At 39.9% G+C, this 22,962-nt stretch overlaps 2 long non-coding RNA genes across 3 annotated transcripts in view; one reads left to right on the top strand and one right to left on the bottom strand.

Moving 5' to 3' along the window:
• Nucleotides 1-22,962, bottom strand: part of LOC120379722 — a 373,098-nt gene that overhangs the window by 151,854 nt on the left and 198,282 nt on the right. The window lies entirely within an intron of this gene.
• LOC120379724 lies at nucleotides 31-9,437 on the top strand. 2 transcript variants are annotated; one of them, XR_005587554.1, is made up of 3 exons: nucleotides 31-168; nucleotides 5,830-6,032; nucleotides 9,308-9,437. It is a non-coding gene; the product is annotated as an uncharacterized LOC120379724 (long non-coding RNA). The 2 variants fall into 2 exon arrangements; XR_005587553.1 differs by having other exon boundaries at nucleotides 9,300-9,372.

Genomic DNA, 22,962 nt, shown 5'->3' with positions numbered 1-22,962 from the left:
CCATGTTTTATTCTTCCATGACAGGTGAAACTCTATAAAACTCTACTCAATTTTTTTTCTCCATGACTCTGACACTTTGGGGAAAATGCATGGCACCGAGTAGCTCTGTACAACTCCTGGATTCTCACTACAAACAAGCTAAAACACAAACTCAGCCAGCTGCATAAGGTAAAGGAAAGGGACTAAAACTAATGTGAACTTTACTTTCTTTAATGCTTGTACAACCATGATTCTGATAAGGAATGAAATGTCCTGCTAGCCATCTCTTCTTTCTTTCTTTCTATGCTCCCCCATGCTTCCTCTCCCTCTCTCCCTCTGCTAGCACTGGTCACTTTTCAGTCCTTTTGGTCAATTTTCCACCCAAACTTTTTTTGAATGGACAATGGATTTTCGACCAAATGGATGTTTCCAGAAAACAAAACCATTTCCATTGAAAATATTCAGGTTTTCTTCGCAAAAACCAAAAGCTGATTCTTCTTTATTTATTTACAAACCCAAAACACTTCAAAGCAACAAAAACATATTTTTTTTAAATAATTCTTTCCATTCATTAATGTTTTTTAGAGAGAAAACATCATTTCCTGACCAGCCCTACTCTCTTCACCAGCAGCCTCTGCCCCTCAGTGCTGACCCTTGCTGCCTCCTGTGATGCCATGAGATATGTCAACACTAAATACATCCAGCAAGTCTTAAGGCCTGGTCCTACGATCTTCATTTTTTAATATTGCCATTGAGTTCAGTAGAAGTTTGAGTGAGTTAGGAAAACAGGCTCAGACCCTTGTTTGTTCCCTTATGATTTGCATTACAGTAATGTGTAGAGGCCCCATCCAGCATCAGAGACTCATTCTGCTAGATTCTGTACAAACACATCAAGGCAGGTCCCGCGCGAAAGAGCATACAGTCTGAACAGTTCCACCTAGTGTCTTATTGCAGAAGCAGTGAAGAAGTCTGTGATCCCCCAGTGAAGTTCTGGGATCTCTCTACTTCCACCAACAGTAGTCCCTCTGTCCTAATGCTGCACCATTATTTGGAGTTCTGGAGACAAAGCTTCCCCCTGGCTGCCTTCACAGCTTTTTGAATAGTGCCAATCCACCAGTAGTGAGACAGACCACCAGTGAGACAGGCACCACAGCAAGAAGAGCATCCAGAGAGTGTTAAATATTTTTTTTAAAAAAATCCATAGGTTTGATGCTCCTAATATCATAAGAGAATGTGGCCCTTCTCTTTTGGACATAGTTGAGTGGCTCATGAACAACAGTGAAGAGAGAAAAATGTGTGGTATCCTGGTGGATGGGTGGACGATAATAACTAAAGATATCAGACATGTCACCTGTCACATCTAAGCTGTCTTCTTGCAGACAAATGGTCCCATTTGATTTTGTGTAAAGGAGTGGAGACAACTGGTGGATTGTTTGATTCAACACATGTGATTACTCCTGTGGGATCTCTCTGGAGATAAAACTATATGTACCTGGGAAAGCTTAGCCTCTGTAAGCATTCATGTAGTGGTCACTCTGGAAAACTAATATTCCAAGGTTGAAGGTAGCAGCCTAAGTCTTGAGGTGTTTAGTAAATCATCCATGTGCTTTTACTTCATGCTGAGGTTCTGATCCAGCAAGACTTCTATGGTGCTCCTCGAGTAAGCACATTTGTTTCAAGTGAATGTGGGTTTGCAGGATTGGGCCCGTTTTAACATCTTCCTTATTCTGATTCACAAGTTCAGTACAATGTGCTTGGTATTTTGACTGACATGCCACAGTGATCATGTTGGTACTGAGACAGGCACATTTTGGGCTAACATTCAGCAATCACATCATATCCAAATATGCAAATTCTTGATGCTGACAAAATAATTAGGATCAAAAGTGAAAAACTCTGAAGTGACATTGCTGGATTTTTTTTAAGTTATTAAACCGAGTATAACACTTTGACATTGCAAAGCCTAAAATGTAGATTGGCACGCTGCACAGTTTTGATTTTATGAAGCTATAATGCCAATGGTGCACCCCTGTTCATCACAAAATGTCTTATTGTACAGCTGCGAACTCTCTTTTTTTAAATGGATGCCTAACGCTGGGCTCCTATGTACCTAAGTAGCCTGATTTTCAAAAGTGCTATGCCCTTAGCAGCCAGCAGCCCCCGATATCTTACTTTCAAAAATCAGGCCATTTATTTAGGCACTTAATATGTATTTAGGAGCCCATTTTTAAAATGGACCTACATGTTTAGCAGTAGTTATCTGAAAATGCCAGTATAGTGATGGTTACCAGACGGCTACATATAGAGATCGGCAAAGTTTGTGGTTATGATGGAATTATGCTTAAAAAGGAAAATAAGATTCATCCATTTATTTCCTAGTCTTCTTTCTCTTTCTCTCAACCAGTGTCCTTCATCCAAGGTAGTCAGAGAGCTCGGTACTGAACTGAAGACTAGGAAACAGAATAAATAAATAACAATACCACCAAATAAAGAGGAAGGAAATAATGAAATGACTAAATAGATGAATGAAGAACAACAACTGTCTGGGGCACTAATCATCTTCAGTTAAGGAAGAAAGAGACCCATCCTCTAACTAATGATGGAATCATGAACACGTTTGTCATCCTCAATGAACCTTTCTCTCTTTCTTTCTCTTAGAACCAACCCCCAATTCTGTACTGCAGTGTCAGTTGTGATGTGGGATGGGAACCCACAAACTACTTGTTTAGAAGCAATATTGCTGTCAGTTGAGTCATACTGACAATAACAGATATAATCACTTCTTCTCTCTTGAATCCTGTGCTGCAGGCAGCTAAGTATGTTATCCTTATTTTCAGCCTCAGTTACTGCAATGCTCAAAAATGAGAAAAGTGCATACACTGTAGCTGTGTGGGTAATCAAAGTACAGGAGATGATATCTCTTAGTAGACTGCAGAGAAGGTATAGAAATGTACTTACACCCCTGAAATATATAGAGACCATATTTTCAATGGGAACACAACCAATCCTTTAATTGTGCACATATATTGGAACATCAGAATTGCCATACTGGATCACACCTGAAGTTCTTCTAGTCCAGTATCTCTGACAACGGCCAGCACAAGATGCTTCAGAGAAAGGTGTAAGAACTCTGCAGTAGGCAGATGTCACATAATTTAGCTCTTACATTATGGGAATGTCCACACTGCCCCACAGTCCAGAGTAAGGGGGTATGAATAGCGGTGTGCACCTCAGTTCATACTAACGTAGTCCAGAATCCTCTGGGACCTTTAAGTTTGTGCCCACAACATCCACATGGGGGGAGGGATAGCTCAGTGGTTTGAGCATTGGCCTGCTAAACCCAGAGTTGTGAGTTCAATCCTTGAGGGGGCCACTTAGGAATCTGAGGCAAAAAATTGGTCCTGCTAGTGAAGGCAGGGGACTGGACTCAATGACCTTTCAAGGTCCCTTCCAGTTCTAGGAGATAGGTATATCTCCTATTTTAATTACAGCACAGCACTTTGGTATGCACTGCTTTTCACTCCACATAGTCCAAACTGTATGGCTGTGTAGACATGCCCTGTGTCTCACCCTGATCTCTCAGAGATAGGCTTAACCCCTGAAATTTGAGGTTTGATATCCCTTCCAAAATCTTTTTTTATCATCATGATAACTCTGGATAGTCTTGGTATTCATAAAAATGAGCAACTCCTTTTTTGAATTCCACTCAGGTCCTGGCCAAAATGACTTCCTGTGGCAGTGAGTCCCACAGTCTAATGATATGTTGTGCGAAAAAGTATTTTCTATTATGCGCTTGCACCTGCATTTTTTTAAATATTGCTGGCAGGTGAATTTATACACACAAAGCTCACCAACATGTGCCAGTGCTCAAAAATGCAAATTTGTACACAAAAGCAAAGGCTGTGCTGTAAAAATTGTTCCTGTGCTGTTTACCGTTCCCCTTCTCTCTACACTGCAGTATTTTCTCCCCTCTCTGTTTAACTTAACATCTCCTTTTCCTTTCTGCTTTGGAATCCTATTTCACATTCCCTCCTTACACTCCTCTCTGAAATGCTTATGGTATAAGAGACAATGCAGTCTCCTGCTTACTTACTCCTTTTTCAGACTATAGGCTAATTGAGGAGACCTGTACACAACATTTTCCCTCAGTTTGTTTTATATTGCAGTAATTAACCTTGGGTCTAGGGCAGCAGGCATGAGCAATTTGTTTTCACATGATCTTTCAACTAGTATCATTCTTCCTGACTCACTCTGACAAGCTACCAGCGAACTGCACCTCGCATTCTTGGAATGAGAATATTTGCCTGGTATCAGTTCCGTGACTGAGTTATACCCCTCACCATTTTGAAATATAAACATTACTCAAATGTTAAAGAAACAGGGTGCAAATACCTCAAGAATAAAACCTTAAATACACAAATTTCATCAACAAAATATGTAGCAGGGTGTGATTGCCATGCTTTCTCCAGCTCCTTTGTGATGGGGAAGAGGGTCAGACTTATATAAATGGACTCTATAAACCAAGTTCTGGCAGGGAGGTGATTCCTCCAGCACAGGCCCAGCTGCCTTCTGAGGACCCCCTCACAAGCCCCAGTACAGGGAGTGGGGCTGAGGGGGAGAACGGGGAGGCAGTGCCAGGGCTGCAGTACACAGTGATCTGGAGAGGGCTGCCGCCACCCAGAGGCAGCCCCAGATGGCTGTTGTAATTTAGACAGACACCCCCCTCCCACCCCGGGCTGTCTAAAGTATGTCAGGGGCTGTGGAACAGGCCAAGATTTGGAGGGAACAACAGTGGTTTAAACCCCCTGCCCCCAGTGGGCTGAGACAGTTCCTTGCTGGGCTTCTATGAGACACAGCACAAAATCTGACGCCTGGTTACTTTCCTGAATATTGTATGTACATAGCTGAAGGGTTTTCAAAACTAGTCTTTCTTCAGGGTGAAATTGTACTCCCTTTTGATCAAACCTCTTCATCTTTAGGCACCTAAATACCTTAAAAATCTGTCCCAGACTTACTTATGGATTCATAGATTCACAGATTTGAGGACTGGAAGGGACCTCGAGAGGTCATCGAGTCCAGTCCCTTGCCCTCATGGCAGGACCAAATACTGTCTAGACCATCCTGGATATATCCTACTATAAGAGTAGGTTTATCTAACCTACTCTTAAATATCTCCAGAGATGGAGATTTCACAACCTCCCCAGGCAATTTATTCCAGTGTTTAACCACCCTGACAGTTAGGAACATTTTCCTAATGTCCAACCTAAACCTCTCTTGCTGCAGTTTAAGCCCATTGCTTCTTGTTCCGTCCTTAGAGGCTAAGGTGAACAAGTTTTCTCCCTCCTCCTTATGAAACCCTTTTAGATACCTGAAAACTGCTATCAGGTATATAAAAGGGTGTCATAAGGAGGAGGGAGAAAACTTGTTCACCTTTGCTTCTTGTTCTATCCTTAGAGGCTATGGACTTAAACTTCAATAGAACTACATCAATGAGAATCTGGCCCAATATCTTTAAGCAGTGGGAAGGAAGTACTGACTGAAATGAAAGGATTCCATACACACAGCACTAGAAAGAAAGGGATTAGGCAACTGTATAAAGCAAAGAATGCCAAATTAGAACTCCTAGGTGCCATTCTCATGTCTACCACTCACTCACTGTGTGACCTGAGGTAAGTCACTTAACCTCTATGTACCTAGGCCTGCTTATAAGCAAAACAGGGTTAATAATATTTATGTACCTGAAAGAGTGTTGCCAAGCTTAAATAAGCGATGCCCATAAAGCACTATGAGATACCAGAATGAAACATTCTGCAGAAGTGGAAAGCATCACTATTCCTTTTGATTTTGAAGGCTCACCAAGTGACATGGATGAAGATTTTTGCACTGATCTATCATCTCAGCTGCCTGAAAAGAATACACAGGAACTTCTAGTGACTGTCCCAGAACTCAATGAGCCTGCTGTCTGTTGTCATGTTGTGTGTCTCGCGTATAACAAATTAGATGACTACTACATTATATGTTCCATCCTGGGATACATCGTTTCCCGCACTAATGTGAGTCACATTACAGAATGTGTAATAGTACTGGAGGGTTGTGCACCTCATTGTTCACATAGGCCAAACTGTACACCCAAGTGGCCTTCTGCTCCCACTATGGCTGTGTCTCTTGCCCCCTCCACACTCTGGTCAGAACCCTATTTTGATTTTGATGAAAATCAGAAGATCAAAAAATCCCGATTCCCACTAAAACTGAGCTAGGGACCAACTGGGAGGGAACCAGGTCAGATTGAGGGCAAGTGGCCAGGTTCGGAGGGCTGACCAGAGTGGGGGCAAATGGCTCATTGACCCCAAACACTGGCATTTAAAAAAATCCCACTAGGTGCCTATCTGCATCTTTAGGTATCTAAATACCTTGGAAAAATCAGGCCAGTAGGTCCCAGATATAGAATTAAAACTACCATGTTGGGGGACCTGGTTACTATGTGGTATCACTTGGTATGTTTAAAATATGTTTTGGTTTTACCAGTAAAGAAAGGGAAGTTGCTACACCTGTTTCCCTCAATATTTAGGTGAAAAGTTTGGAAAACTTTTGTGCAAAACCAGACCAGTGTTTTCATTTGGAATTGTGGTGGTTTGGAGTTTTCTTAATGACCCTTTTTAGTTTGATCTAGAAGATCCTTTTAATTTAAGAGAAATCAAAATCAAGTGAGCCTTGTCCTCACATTATGGGAGCATTTTAGAATGGAGAGATAGTGTGTCTATCCTCTCTACACAACATTAATAATATGAAGAAACCACAACAGAGATAGTTGGGTTCCAAACACTGTGTTTGCTAACTATATTTAGGTTTGGAAGGATTAGATTTTTATTGGTAAATGTCAATTTCACCCTACACATAGAAAACAATGAAAACATATTTCTACCAATAATAATAGAAATTTACAGTTAGACAATATAAGAAAAGTCCTGCTTGAGAACTTATTAGAGTTTGATTTATGAATATTTACACTATATTTTTACATGTGATGCTTACAATTTGTGTTTGAACAGCTATTGAATGTCAACTTTTTGAATTTCATTGACTACTGCAATAATTATTGTCTGGCCTCTCCATAATTTCCTGCAACTGTGAAAATTTAAATTGATAAAAATAGAAAAAATGATTAAAAATTAACAGTGATATTGTGTGTTGAAATTATTAAAAAAAAGAATTCTGTCAAGTCTAAATACAAGCCTTGGTGCTATACAGCATATTATATATTATACACACTCACAACCGCTCTGTTAGGAACTGGGGTCTTCAAGAGAAGACCAGGAGGCCCTTGTAGAGGGCTCCAAAACTATTGAAAGAGATATTCCCCAATTCCCTTTACATTACAGACAGATCTTTTCATAGTCATAAATACTTCAGCCCTACTGATGAACGTTACTAGCACCTGCATATGAATTATAGTTATACCACATTTCATCTCTATTTATGCCATATGTATTTACATTGTATACAGTTTTGTATGAAAAATATGTATGTATGAAATGTGTCCTTGGTTTACTAAATAAATCAGAAAGGGAGGCAACCCCCTTCCCCCAGAAACCCTGTATTAGGAAGCCTGTAGCCAAAAGGTTTATAAGGGACTACAAATTAAAGTGACTTGAAGTGCCATTGACTGGGACCACTGTTAAAAACTGATTGTAAATCATAAGGCACTTGGTACAGTTAAGGGGAAAATGACATAACATCACAGAACAGCTATAGTTTAAGTAAGCTAATGAGCATGCAAGTAAAGAGAGTACAAACTGGACATCGGTGCAGTGAATATTGGCCACTCAAGAATGCAACACTAGTAGAAGAGACATGTCCTGCTCTGAGCCATTGCTCAAAGGTGGTACATAATCTAACAAATGAGGGAGATTTATTCTGACATTGGTGTGAGTTATGTGCATGTAAAGAGAGAACACAATATAGGATCTGAGAGGAAAATTTTGCCCAATAATTTTAAAGTATTAAATTGACATAACTTTTTTAGTAATTTTAACTCTTGATACCTTTTTGTTGAGACAGCAGAAGACTCTGGGATATAAATCTTCCCACCATCAGGGATATGGTATTTCTAAAAATCTGATGTATAACATGGACTTAATTTGAAAACATATTAGAGGTGCTATTGTTCCTATATAATGCATGCACAACTGAGCACCAAGTCTGCCTATATAAATAATGTGGTGCTACATGCAAATTGGGTAACTGAGCCGAGAAGTGACCATAAGTGGACATTTGCAGACATAATTACCCAGCTGGCATGTGCAACTGTAGTAATTACACATGCAAATTAGGCAAGCCGTTATATAGCTAATGAATTTATAAATGAGAACCTAGGGGTATGTCTACACTGCAGCTGTGAGTATGCCTCCCATCCCGACTAGACAGACACATGGTAGCTTGAGCAGAGTTAGTTTGCTAAAAATAGCAGTGTAGCTGTTGCAGCATGGGCAGCTGGCATCGAGCTAGCCACCCAAATGCAAGCCACCCAACCTCTGGGTCTATGTTCAGGCATCTAGCCTATGACACCAGTGCCACAATGCCCATAGCACAATTTTTAATGGACTCTGTTGGGCAGAACTAATGCATGTCTTCTACCCAGGCCGGAAGGCATGCGCCCAGCTGCAGTGTAGATATACCCTATATGTCCTCTTGGTCAAGCAAGTTAAAGGGTACTAGCACAGCTGATTGGGATATTTTGACTAAATTATTCAACACATTCTTTTTTAAAAAGTTATTCAGTCCAATGAGTAAATTATTCATGAAAATATTTGTTGAATTATCAGCACATCTCTGTAGCTGAGTGAATAACTTTAACAAATATTGTTTAACAACTTTCTTGGAAAAGTCACAGAACTCATCCAATCAGTTCTTTGATTATTATTATCCAACCAGCTGTAGATAACGGCCACAAGCAGAGAGTAAAAGAAAAGAGATATTATTGCTGCTTTGACAGCCTAATTCTTTTATCTCGGAACCTTCACTGATCCACACGCTAAATCAAGATTCTAAAAGGGAAGGCGGGATATTCATTCCTCTCAGATTCTATATGAATCATTAATCTCATCACACAACTGTTATAGTCTGCCAGCTTTCCAAAATAAACTATTGAATGACTATCAAAGTGGCTGAAACCCTCAATATTAAAATCCTGTGACAGAATTTATAGTGAATTTGTATCTTGGACCATAAAATACCATTTTTTTGTTAAGGAAATAGACATATTAATCATAGATTTCTTGTCAGCTGAGATTAATTCAAGGTTGTCTGAATTTATTATTAAGTCTTGCAGTTCTGCTTCAGCCTCCACCCTCAGAGGGTCACAGATCTCAGGTTCCAGTCTGAGCCCGAACAGCTACCCAGTGATTTTTCAGTCCTGGAGCCCAAGCCCCATGAGCTCAAGTCAGCTGACCCAGATCAACCATGGTTTTTTTATGCTGTGTAGACATATCCTTTGAGCCTCTCACTTGCACTGGACCCCGATTGCCAGTTGTGATGAAATTGTAAACTCACTTATAAAGGTACAGCTTTTAATCCTGTCCTTACTCATTTATTAATGTAAAACTAGGCATTCAGAACCATGGAAATGAATCATAGAAATGTAGGGCTGGAAGGGACCTCAAGAGGTCATCTAATCCAGCATTTCTCAAACGTGGCCACTGTGGCCGTCAGGGGCTTTTCTTGTGGCCACAGCCTCCTAGGCAGTAACTGCCGGGCAGGGGAGAAGTGTAAAGCCATGGACCTTCCCCTGGGGCCACCAGCAGGTGTTAGGCCCTGTCCCACTCTGGAGTCACAACCACCAGAGGAGTAAGCAGACAGTGAGTTCCCCACCTTCTCGGGGGAGGTGAAGCTCAGGTTTCAGGCTTCAGCCCTGGGTGGTGGACGGCAGGTTCCGGTCAAGGTCTTGGGGCTTTGGCCCTGGACTCTAGCTGCAGTGGTGGGTGCCAGCCCTTGACTCACTCTCTCCCCGCATTGTCCCTGGCCCTCCCCATCCAGGGCTTAATTTGTCGGCTTGGCAGGGTTCAGTAAGTCGGCTGTGAAAATTGATATTTGTATGTTTGTTAATATCACTTTTTACAGCCTCCCAGCTAGCTAGTAGTCAGTCTGCTGTGAAAAGTGATATTAACAAACATACAATTATTACCTTTTGCAGCAGTAGACTTACTAGCTAGCAAGTCTTTTTTTAAAAAAAGCAACCAAAAAACCCAAAAGAAACAACAACAACAAAAACAAAAAGACAAGAATGTGCAAACCACCTTATTTGTGTTTCTATTCTGTTTAGGTCCACTAAAGAATATTTTTATTATTGACTCTTAAGAAAAACAAAACAAAACAAAATAAACCAAACAAACAAACCCTACATAAATAAATTACAGTGATTTGACATGTATATGTGAATATTTGTTTGTTTTTCCTAAAGTTAATTATTTTAGGAAAAATTGTCAGAGCGGCCACCAGAAAGAGTTTGTGGCTGCATTCTGAGGCCATGAAAAAAATTGTTGTGAGAACCCCTGATAGTCCATCCTCCTGCTCTGAGGCAGGTTCAAGTATACCTACACCATCCCTAACAGGTGCTTGTATATGCTATTCTTAAAACCTCTCTCAGTAACCTATTTTGGTACTTACCCATCTTAATACTTAGAAAGTTATTTCTAAACTAAATATCCTTTGCAGCAGATTAACCCAATTACTTCTTGTCTTGTCTTCGTAGGTCAGTTTTTCTAAACCTCTATGTTGCTGTCTACTTGATTGTCTCCATTTTGTCCAGGATGGTGCCCAGAACTGGACACCATACTCCACCTGAGGCTTCACCAGTGACAAGCAAAGTGCAACTATTACCTCCTTTGTCTTACATCTGACACTCCTGTTAATAAACCCCAAATGCTATTAGCCTCTTTTGCAACTGCATCACATTGTTAGCTCATATTCAATTTGTGATCCACTATAACACCCAGATACTTCTCTGTTGTACTACTGCCTAGCCAGTTATTCCTCATTTTGTATTTATGCAATTGATTGTTCCTGCCTAGGTGAAATACTTAGCACTTTTCTTTACTGAATTTCATTGTCTTGATTTCAGACCAAGTCTCTACTTTATCAAGGTCATTTTGAATTCTTATCCTGTCCTCCACAGTGCAACCACTCCCAGCTTAGTCTCATCTGCAAATTTTATAAGCAGTCTCCCCTGTTATCCAAGTCATCCAGAACCGACCCCTGTGGAACCCCACTAGACACGTCCTCCAAGTTTGACAGCAAAGCACTGATAACTTTTCAACTGGTTGTGCACCCACTTCATAGTAATTCCACATAGACCACATTTCCCTGGTTTTCCTTATGAGAATGTCATATGGGACAATGTCAAAATTTTACTAAAATCAAGATAAACCACGTCTACTGCTTCCCCCGCATCCACGCAACCATTAACACTGTCAAAGAAGGAAATGAGGTTGGTTTGGCATGATTTGTTCTTGACGAGTCCATGTTGGCTATTACTCATCATCCTATTCTCCTCTAAGTGCTTACAAATTCATTGTTTCATAATTTGTTCCAGTATCTTTCCAGGTATCAAAGTTAGGCTGACTGCTCCTCAGGTCCTCCCTATTTCCTTTTTCTGAAGGCAGGCACTATGTTTGCCATTGGACACCTTGCCAGTGTTGTTCTGACGGAGAAATTCCTTCCTGATCCCCCAAAACTGGCAATTGGTCAGACCCACAAACTACATGTAGGGCAGGGAGAGTGGAGCAGAAACTGCAGCAGAATGGCTTCACAAACAGGAAGGGGAGGGGCACAGAAGGCAATCAACTTCCCTTTCCTCTCCACAGCCTAGCCAATGGCAGCAAGGAGAAGCCAGGAAACCTCTCTTACTCTACCGCCTCACCTTCCCTCCCAGGCACGATATTCACATGCATTCTGGGTGGAGGGAAGACCCCAGAACAGCCTCCTTTCCTCCTCCCCTTTAGGATCCTCTGCCAGTCCAATTAAATGTCACCCCTGCCGAGCAAAGGGTAGGGGGGACACTTTATTTGAAAAAGCTGAAAGAAATCCCCAAATGGCTTCCTTTAAAATATTAGTCAGACGAAACGCAGCCTTCATATTTGCAGGTCTGTCTCTCTGTCAAGTCTAGTTGGCTTTCTTGCTTTCTTTCTTAGACAAGTTAACAACTGTATCAAACATTTATCAATATTACATATTTCATTTTTATATTCTTATTAGAACATAGAGGTTATGTGACTGTCCATGTCTATAGAGGAATCAATGGCAGAGGAACAAAAGTCTTACGTTTGTATAGTTGCTAGACCCAGCTCTGATTTTCTCCCCATTCTGCCACTCTCTCTCCTGCTGCCTTTCATGTACTGAAGTTTCTTTCCAGGAATTGTCCACGACACTTGATACAAAGCACATGCAACTTTGAAATTTGGTCTCTGCAAACATTGGTGTCAGTAAAATGTGAAGTCCTACAATACTTCTCATTATAAATTGAAGGAGTGTGCTCTCATTCTCTCCACTTCATCGCTGTTGCAGTACAGTACATGATCTCCCTTGGCGTTAGTAACAGTGCTGAGCAAACGATTCACAATGAATAATTTATCCAATGAATGTAATCTCTTTTTTTCTGGTTCTGTAATATCCATAATCAGATTGTGATTATATCTAATGTGTGTGTTATTTAAAATTGTTTCACAAATTAATTTAGTAATCAGTGCCAATTTACTACAACTTCAATTATCTGATTATCTCAGGAGACTTTGAATAAATTCTGAACATAGGGGTTTTGTAAAATTAATGGAATTTTTAATCTAATTAATAGTCATTGGCAGATATGACCCTGTGTTGACACTGGTTCATTGCGATTATTCAGATAAGTCAGATGGCATTGTTACTGCTTACTGAATTTATGAGTGTGCATGCATTTCTGATGCAAAGAGTCAGGTATGAAATTGTAAAATTTGTAGAGCTGGTAAAATATTTTCATCAAAACTGGGTTGTTGTTTTTTTGTTTTTGTTTTTTGACTAAATAAAATTTTTCACAGAAATGTTCCTCTTTTCCATGGAAAATGTTAACTTTTCATAAAAAAGTCATAAATCCTAAAACTTTCAGTTTTTTGTTTATTTTGGCAAAGAGTCAAAAATTTCTGCAGAAGAAAAATGTTTTGACCAGCTCTAAAAAATTTGGTTTTCACTAATACTTATACATCCAATTTTGAAATTTGCTCCTCGCAAACAATTGTGTCAGTCAGACTTGATTGAATTAATGTTTATAAAAAGCGAACACAGAAAGAGTGTGAGCATGTCCAAAAGAGGATTTATTTAAAAATCCAAGTGACTGTGCAATGGAATTGAAAATGTCTTGTGGAGCAAGCTTGATGTATAACAAAAAGGCTGCAGATAATGTTCTGGTTTTGAAATTAGACAAAGGCTGTTCCATTCATACAACATTAATAAATAAAATAATTATAAACATTACATAGAAAACTCATGTTAATATGCAGCACTTTTCATCCAAAGATATCTAAGTGCCTCATGGATATCAATTATTTAAGCCCCACAACACCCTGGAAAGTAGGGACTACTGTACCCAAATTACAGATGTGCATATTGAGACATTATGGGTTTAAATGGCTTTCACAAGTGGATCAGTGGTACAGCTGGGCATAGAGCCCAAGGAGGCCTAACTCCTGGTTTTTGCACCAGCTACTAAACATGCTGCTTCCCATCTGCACCATATCTGTTCTGAAACAAGAGTTTTGCAATCAGGTAAAGTGACACATTTCAAATTCTTATTCTGTACCAGTACAGGGCTGGGTCCTTACTAGGATTGGGTGATTATGCCTCCCAAGGCCTGTTCGGACAAACAGTACAGGCCAGGTTCTATGATTATTTAAAAGGCTGTTATTACTCAAAGGGACGCTCAGCAGCATAATTATTTTGATGGCGAAAGTAAAATGCGTAGCTAGCCCCAACAGCCACAATCAAATGTATAGTAAATAGCTCTGTAATGGTTTGTCACTGACATTATTAGCATAATTGCAACCTTCTCTGAAAGCTTTATAAGTGAAATGATGGCATGCAAAATATATAGCAGGAAGCTGAATAGAATGACACACCACTATTTGTGTTTATGTCACCTCTTGACCTCTTACAAATCACCCAACTTTTTAAAAATGGATTGTACTTTGCTGTTAGAACTTTTTTCATTCTTTTTAAATAAGCAATTTGCAGCCCACTTTGAAACTGGAAAGATGACAAATATTATGGGCAGCACAAGATCTTCTTTACCGTACAGGTAGAAAAGGCATTTGGCTAAGGTGATGGATGACTACTCTGACAGAGTGTTACATTTGCTTGGTTTACCTACAGTAGACGACATCTTAGAGCTACCATATCTGTGCTGACATATTGCTGTTTGCATTCTGCATGCCTTCTTGAGTGCTGAGAAGTTCATTGCATATTGCTATGAGAACTTTCATTTAATGTTAATTAGGTGTTTTTGTTTTAGAGATTGGCTGAGATGAAGTTATTTGACCTTGCTTGACTTCCAAATACCAACCATATGTCACACATCAGGAAATTAATTTATCCATGGGCCTCTGAATAATTCTGCCTTCTGAGTTTCCCAACCTAACTCCTAGTTTATTTGTTGTTGTTGTTTTTGTTGTTGTAAATAGCATTTGTGTAAGTGGCAACAGTTATCTAGTTGTTAGAGACCAATTTATATTTCCTGAAATTGAAAAGAATATCTGTTCAAAGTTTAAAATTACTTAGATATTATATGAGGGGTGCTATAGAAAATCCTAAGACAGACAGATAGGTATTTTAAATATTAGCTTTTGAATAAGATCATTATTATTTTGTTTCTAGGGGTACTGTTCCATGTTGTAAGACATTTTAAGTTTCACAGTAGTAAGGAGGAACAAATAAGTCTAAGGGCCAGATCATCAGTTGATGTAAATCAACTAACTTGCATAGCACGCACCCTTGATTTAACTGGAGCTGGGCCAATTTACATCAACTTAGGATCTGGTCTCAGGACTCCAATTTACAGACAACAGAGCAAATTCAGTTATGCGTTTGGTGTAAACCATGAATAACTCCACTGAAATCAAAGGAATTAGCTCATATTTAACTTAGAGCAGAATGGGACTCAACTATTGACTGAAAGGTGAACAAAGGTGTAAGTTAAAATAGGAATATTGGGCTATATAATTTTAATTATTTTAATACTTAAATTTAATAAAAACATATTAAGTCACCCTGTTAGCTGCTTTTGCTGATACAGTCCTCTCTTCCTGCCTCTTGTTGTGAAAATTACATTAACATAGCTTCCTTTAAACACTTGCAGTACATGCTCTCACATATCACCCATGGTTTTGGGCCTAGATATGCAAACAAACATAGAAAAAATTACTTTGCCATATGCAATATTTATTGGCTATTAGGAGCTGCCTTCTCAAACTGGACCTGTTTCTGGTGCTTACAGTAGTGTGAATCTAGAAGTCCCTTGAAATAGGTAGTGCTACACTGGTGTAAAAGCCATGTCAGCAAAGTGGCGCAAGCTCCTAATGTTAGATGCAGGGTGATGGCCGCAGAGGATACAAAGGCAAGTAATTCTACCTGGAATTATTCTAAAGTGTACACTCCAATCATAATTGGGTCGATGGTATTGAAATACTCTGTTAGGTGCGTCTCCCCAACTCCCCCATTTATCCTAAGTTTACCACTCTTATCGAGCATACACATCATGACAGGTACCGTAGGAAAAGCTTATAGTTAAAGCAACCACATGAAAATATGGCTTTAAAAAGAATTATTCTGGTGGGGCATTTGCTACATAATCTTTATTTGTTATTAGTAATTTATACTTTGAATGAAAATTGCTCATGTTCCCAACCAAATTAGCAAGTACCTACAAATTCCTGGGGTGGGGGATGGAGGGCTGGCTCTTTAGAAATCTCATACAGTTAGGGATGTATTCTCATCCTCCTAAAAGGGACTTAGTGGAGTCATTCTTTCCTTGTCGTGCTGAGGATAGGCTATCCTCCCCAGACTGCACTTTCAGAACATCTAGCTGCAGTAGTATATCATTGTCACTGAATCCATCAAGAGGCAGGACAGATGCAGCCCTAACAGTAATGTGTTCCAGTAATGTGTTCCATAAAGATAGAAAAGATCCCCCTAATGACAAACTCTATCAAAGTGAAATATGGAGGTTGGGGGGAACTTTTCAGTTACTTAGTTTTAGGCATTTGGGTTTTCAAATCATACATGAGATAGGGCGTTAGAGGACAGACGGATGGACATGGATGGATACTTATTTTTATTCAAGCTCTGACAGCATGCTCATTGTACAAGACACACGTACAAATCAGTCTCTGCTTCTAAGAGTTTGCACTCTACAAGACAGTCATGCTGGAGGAGAACAAGATGCACCTGGGAGACCCAAAGGAAGGAGTCAGTTTAGAGATAATTTTCTACCTCGATTAGGTAATATTTCTTTTATTGCATTTGTGGACCTTATGGAAGAAACAAGTCTTTAGGTGGATCTGAATTATGAGAAGGGATGGGAACATGGTTTTTCCCATGTGTAGAGGGCTTCCCAGAAGGTAAAAGATACTTCTTATAGACACACAAAATCATTGAATAATACAGAAATGTCCATTAAGATGCTGTTCATCTTAATCACAATATAAAATTTGTCGGGGCATTTTCAAGGTTTTCTTCAATCTCTGAAATCCATTTGCTTTACTACTGTATCCTAACAACAATCTACACATAGGAAGATGCTGCTTAGAAATACTGTTGAAAACACTGGCTAGATTTTGCTTTCAGCTGCGATATGACAATTTAGAACATCAAGGTTCAGAACTACTGTTTCCTCAGAGGCTCATTTTCAGGCAAAAAATGTCATCAAATGTTGCGAATGGTCCCATTTTCAAGTATATCAAGAAAGGGGTATCAATAGTTTTCTCTATATATATTTTCCTCTATGTAAATTTCACACTCTTCTTTCAATCAGAAAAACTTGATTGGAAAAAGCAAAGAGTCCTGTGGCACCTTATAGACTAACAGCAGCATGAGCTGAATACCCACTTCTTACTGCTTGCATCCTCTGATACTTGATTGGAAAAGTCACTATTTGTCTAGTATCAGAGGGGTAGCCGTGTTCGTCTGGATCTGTAAAAGCAGCAAAGAGTCCTTATAGACTAACAGACATATTGGATCATGAGCTTTTGTGGGTGAATATCTACTTTGTATTTGTCTAGTTTTCCTAGACACCAGATATTTCCAGGTTTTCTACCAGAAAGTTAGCAGACAATTTCTTGCATTCTAATTTCTTCCTATGCACAGCACTGTGACCATCAAACAAGAAGAATCAATTGCAATACATACACATTGTTTTAAAATCTACATTTTCATTCTCCCTCTGTTTTACCAGAAAATATTTGCTGCAAGTTTAATATGTACAAAACTAACTTAGAAACTGAAGCTATAACTCAAGAACACTTATTGTATTTTGATAGCAGTTTAATTCACTGCCTCTGGAAGGAACACATAAGATCTCTGTCTGCAGTTAATAATGGAACTTAGTAAAGTGTTTGTATTACTAGTGGCAATTTTTATAAAGTACATTCAAAGATACGCTGAGAAGAAATTTCAAATTTAAAACATGATTATGATTGTACTTCACACAGAGCTGCAGAAATTCTCTAAGAAATGGATTTTAAGAAAACAGTAGTTGCCATGGTTTACTCAAGGCAATCAGTTTAATTTAGTAATTTATAACTCCTAAAATTAACATTTGATGCTTATTTTGTAGTATAGATGCCATGTTAATCTGATTCATAATGGTTCAGAGACTTCGTAAGGTTGCATTGATTATAAAATCAATAGCTGTATGTCTATCTGTCAAAACTGGGACATGGTTGGTCAATATCAAAGTCAATTAAATATAAATCAATCAGAAATGCTGCAAACCAACTAATCACCACTTCCAGCAGAGAGACACCTTTCAAATTGCGAAATGCTGCCAGAAAAATGAACAATGTACAATAACTGGGTGAAGCTTAGCAAACTACAAGAATAAGGAAGATAACAAGCTAATATAATTTAATATGGATAAACATAGAATGGGCTAAATCCTCAGCTACAACTAGAAACTAGTGTACAGGAGGGAAAATGACTTTAAAGCCCCTTTCTGCCTCCCCTGATATTGGAGTTGGCTGGGGTTCAAACTAGCCTCCAGAACTACTTATAGTATGTCCACACTAAAGTTAGAGATGTAAATTCCAGCTTGAATAGACACACCTGCATTAGTTCTGATCAAGCTGGCATGATAAAAATACAAGCTTAGCCATAGTGGTGTGAGGGGCTCCCTCCCTGAGTACAATCCTGTCTCAGATCCTAGGGATGTACCCGAGTGGCTAGATCCTTCCACTGCAGCTACATTTCTGTGTTTAGCCTGCTAGCTTTATAAAAGCTAGCATTGGCATGTCTGCTTGAACCGGAAATTATTCCCTCCAGCTCAAGTGTACACATATCCTTAAAGGCTCTTCATGGGGTGAAGATGGAATGGTCCCCTAGGGACTGGATTGCCAGAGTGCATTACCAACATAGAATCATAGAATCTCAGGGTTGGAAGGGACCTCAGGAGGTCATCTAGTCCAAACCCCTGCTCAAAGCAGGACCAACACCAACTAAATCATCCCAGCCAGGGCTTTGTCAAGCCGGGCCTTAAAAACCTCTAAGGATGGAGATTCCACCACCTCCCTGACATGCCCCTGCCCATATGGGGGCAGAGGCTTGTGTGCATGTGTGGAGCCATCTGAGGATCCCCTTACACAGGCTGCCTGTTTTAGCTTGCGGTCACTTTCCAATGTTCCTACCAAACCCTTGAGCTTCTTCTGTCTATTAATCACAGAGCATTCCGAATTGTCACTTCAGTTTTTGGTGAGTATAAAATACTGCAGGTAGACAACATTCAAGAGTCCCAACCATGCAGCTCTACCAAAGCACTTCACTTTTTTTGACTTTTAACAGTCGTGAGATTTTCTTAAGCGGAAAGTATCAGTTATGGCCAGCTGCTGTCATTTGGGGTTGTCCTTTTATTTATTATTTTTTAATGCTGAAAAAAGGACACCAAATCCAGGTTTCTGTATAGTCCTGTCCCTTCCTACCCATCCCTTTCATTCAGGAGGAGGAATGTCTTCTTTTAAAATAGATGAATAAATAAAAGGAACTGATTATAACTGGAATACATTATTAAGGACTTGTCAAGCATAAGAGTTGCACCACTTTAACTATGGTGGTATAGTTAAAGAAGTAGAACCCCATTAGTGTGGACACAATTACATCAGTATTATAGTGCTTACACCAGTATAACTATTCTTGCACTGGAAAGGGAATAACTATACTGGTACAAATGTGTCCACACTATGTTTACTGTGTGGTATTACTATTTTTCTAAAAAGTCAGACCCCCTAACTAAAGTATTTATTCCAGTAAAATTTAAGGCTATGTCTACACTGCGTGGCTTACAGCAGCACAGCTGTGTTGCTAAAGACTTGCTGCTGTAAGGCACGCAGTGCAGCTGCTCTTTGTCGGTAGGAAAGAGCTCTCCCACCGACAAAATTAGTGTCTCCTGCCGACAAAGTGCTGTCCACCCCAGCACTTTTCATCGGTAAAACTTTTGTCGGTCAGGGGTGTGCCTAAGGCTATATCTACACTACTGCGGTAAGTCGACCTACGCTACGCAACTCCAGCTACGTGAATAACATGCTGGAGTCGACATACCATAGGTCGAGCTACTGCAGGGAGTCGACGGGAGAAACTCTCCTGCCAACTTACCTTACTCTTCTTGTCGGGGATAGAGTACAGACTGGAGAGGGCTCTGCTGTCAGTTTGGTGGGTCTTCACTGGACCCATAAATCGACTACCAGGGATCAATCTCAGAGCATCGATCCCGACTGTAGTATAGATGTAGCCTAGGGCAAGTAATCCCCAGAGAGCACAGGAGATGCTCGAAACATTACTTTGATTGTAAGCTTTTGGGGACAGAGATAATCTTTTTGTTCAGTGTTTGTACTAGCACAATGGGATCCTGGTCCATGACTGGGACTCTTAGAGGCCACTGGAAGAAAGAAAGAAAGAAAGAAAGAAAGAAAGAAAGAAGCGAGCCAGGGCTGTATTTGTACCATTATTAGTGGTATCAGAGAACTTTCTGAATGCTTGCCCCTTAAATACCAAACCGATTACAGTTATTGTTGCAAGTTTTGCCCTTGGTTACATCTGGGCAACCTTACTGGCTCCACTGGAGTTGCTCAAGTGTGAATGAAGGCAGAATTTGGCATAGATGTCCATGTTAGATCTAGAACATAATGGTTTAAGACTTTTTAAAAAGTTGTTTTGCAATTCTTTTTTCCTTTTTGTCTCTTGTTACAGCAGAAACATTTGTCTACATAATTGCAAAATTGAGCGCCTGAACATTTCAAAAGGAAATAAATAGAGGTATCTTTTAGATAATCATTTCAACTGTTCCCCTTTTGTGTGCTGACGTACTGTAGCAATTTTCTCTGATGGTCACAGATCAAGAGAAAGAAAGAGTTCAACATATAAAAATACGATCAACAAGTTTTTTGTCATTGCTACTAATTGAATATCTGTGTTCAAAAAGACATTAAAAAAGGAAAGAAAGAAAAATCTTTGTCACTTACTGGACATTATATTCAGAGCTCTGAGAAACTGGGTTGCATGTATTTGCATGCAGTTACTTCTATGTGCAAAGTAGATATTTGCATAAATGCAGCTCTTACTGGGAATGTGCAGATACAAACACTCAATTTGCATGTGCAGTTGTTGTAATTGCACGTACAGCTACATTTTTGTGCCTGGCTCTTTCCTCTCAATGCTGTGAAAATCAGGCCCATCATATTCTAGTAAGGTACAGAAACTTTGTTCCATAAATAGACATTTCTTCACCAGACCAGTTCCTGCTATTACTTGTATTAACTCCTAAGCATTGTGATAGAGTATTTTCATGTGCTTTGTACACCAGCATCTGTCTCCCTAACACAGATGGAAATAGTCAGACCTATAGATCAAGTCCCAAATACACAGTTTTGCACACATCCTCCATGGGCTCATGCATTACATCAACTTTGCACATGCAAACTTACTTAATAATGTCACGTTGCTCAGACGTGTGGATTTTTCAACTAATGTCAACAAATATCTAGCTCATAGGAAAACTGTGCAGCTAAATGTACATGAGGACTTCAGATCCTATGGTGATAAGTAGTGAAGAAAAGCTCATACATAAACATATGCACACATGTACTAGCTACATACATGCAAACTTAATTGTCCATACAAATTAGACCTGCAAGTGTTTGTGCATGGAGTCTGTGTATATTGTTAATGCGATTGTTATTTTACACTGTATATATACACCAGGCATAGACAACAGTGGGCTCTAACTGTATGCAGGCAATCCCCTCTTTCAGGAACCTCAGCCAGAATACCAATACCCAGTTCCCAAGAAGCTTTATGCATCAAGAAGTACCTAGTTAGATAGAGAAGAGTTAGAGAGACCACAAACTCCCTTGCTGTTTCCCACACTCCCAAAAGAAAACTATGCCACAAAACTAACACTAGTGCATTACTTCAAAGGCTACAGTGTGCTCTCAAGCTAAGAAAAATAACTTATAAGACTATGTGTAACTACAGCAGCACCTGGTGATTCAAATCATAATAATATAATGATTTTATTTATTGTCAGTTGCTCAACAAATTTCCACTTATTACATGAGTTGACAACATGCCTTTGTACCGCATAGTGTTTTTATGCTTTTCTACAAAAACACCACCACCAAACACCACTCCAGCAAAATAAATGTGAACAGAAATCACGAACCAAAAGAGCCCTCCAGGAATTATTAATTTGTGCTTCTTTTGCTGTCATAAGCAGAAAGCCCTCAGACTGGCTTTATTGAGTAATAAGTTTCCTAAAAGAAGAATTTAAGAAGAAATATTTGATTTTTAAAAGTATTAGAAATTTGTAAATCAAGTTACTGAAAAAATCTAATAACACAGCATACCAATATAAAAGTTATAATTCTAAATTGCTAGTTAATCAAATGAAACTGCTATGTTTTATGTCAAATGATCCTGTAACTTGTGCATTAATAAACGTATTTAATATTAGAAAAGGAAAAAGCTGGTTTCTGCTGAAATACTAGCTTCTTTCATTTTCTTGTCTTTTTGTTCTGTGTATTGGATGGAATTATGATTGTGACTGATTCTATGTTGTGCCTCTTGAGAGCAGAAGTACAGAAATTACCGACCGGAAAGGAGGGGTACAAAGATAGGTTTAAGCCACCTTTGTTCATTCCAGATTTTGGGCTGCTAAGGGTATAACATTGTCTTGGGCTACTCCCGCTCCTACCCCTACGCAGGCTCCCTACTGCATTCTGCATGCCTGCTGGTCTTTTGCTGTTCCTACTATAGGGAAGGCTCCCACGTGATACTCCTCTCCATTTAGGGAAGTCTATACTTAAAATCCTGCACCAGCACAGCTGCCCCGGTGCAGCTGCGCCATTATAGTGCTTTAACGAAGATGCTCTAAGCCAATGGTAGAGTGCTTTCCTGTTGGTGTAGTTAATCTACCTCTCTAAGCAGTGGTAGCTATGGCAGCAGGCAGGGGCGGCTCTAGACATTTCGCCGCCCCAAGCACGGCGGCATGCCATGGGGGGCGCTCTGCTGGTCGCCGGTCCCGCAGCTCCAGTGGACCTCCCACATGCGTGCCTGCGGAGGGTCCACTGGTCCCACGGCTTTGGTGGATCTCCCCGCAGGCATGCCTGTGGAGGGTCCGCTGGTCCCACGGCTTGGGTGGAGCTGCGGGACCCAGCGGACCCTCCGCAGGCATGCCACCGAAGGCACCCTGCCTGCCGCCCC

The sequence above is a fragment of the Mauremys reevesii genome, linkage group 13, assembly GCF_016161935.1.
Source record: "Mauremys reevesii isolate NIE-2019 linkage group 13, ASM1616193v1, whole genome shotgun sequence".
NCBI classification, from domain to species: domain Eukaryota; kingdom Metazoa; phylum Chordata; order Testudines; family Geoemydidae; genus Mauremys; species Mauremys reevesii.
The sequence above is the reverse complement of the archived record's forward strand: the minus strand, read 5'-3'. Positions and strand labels throughout refer to the sequence as shown.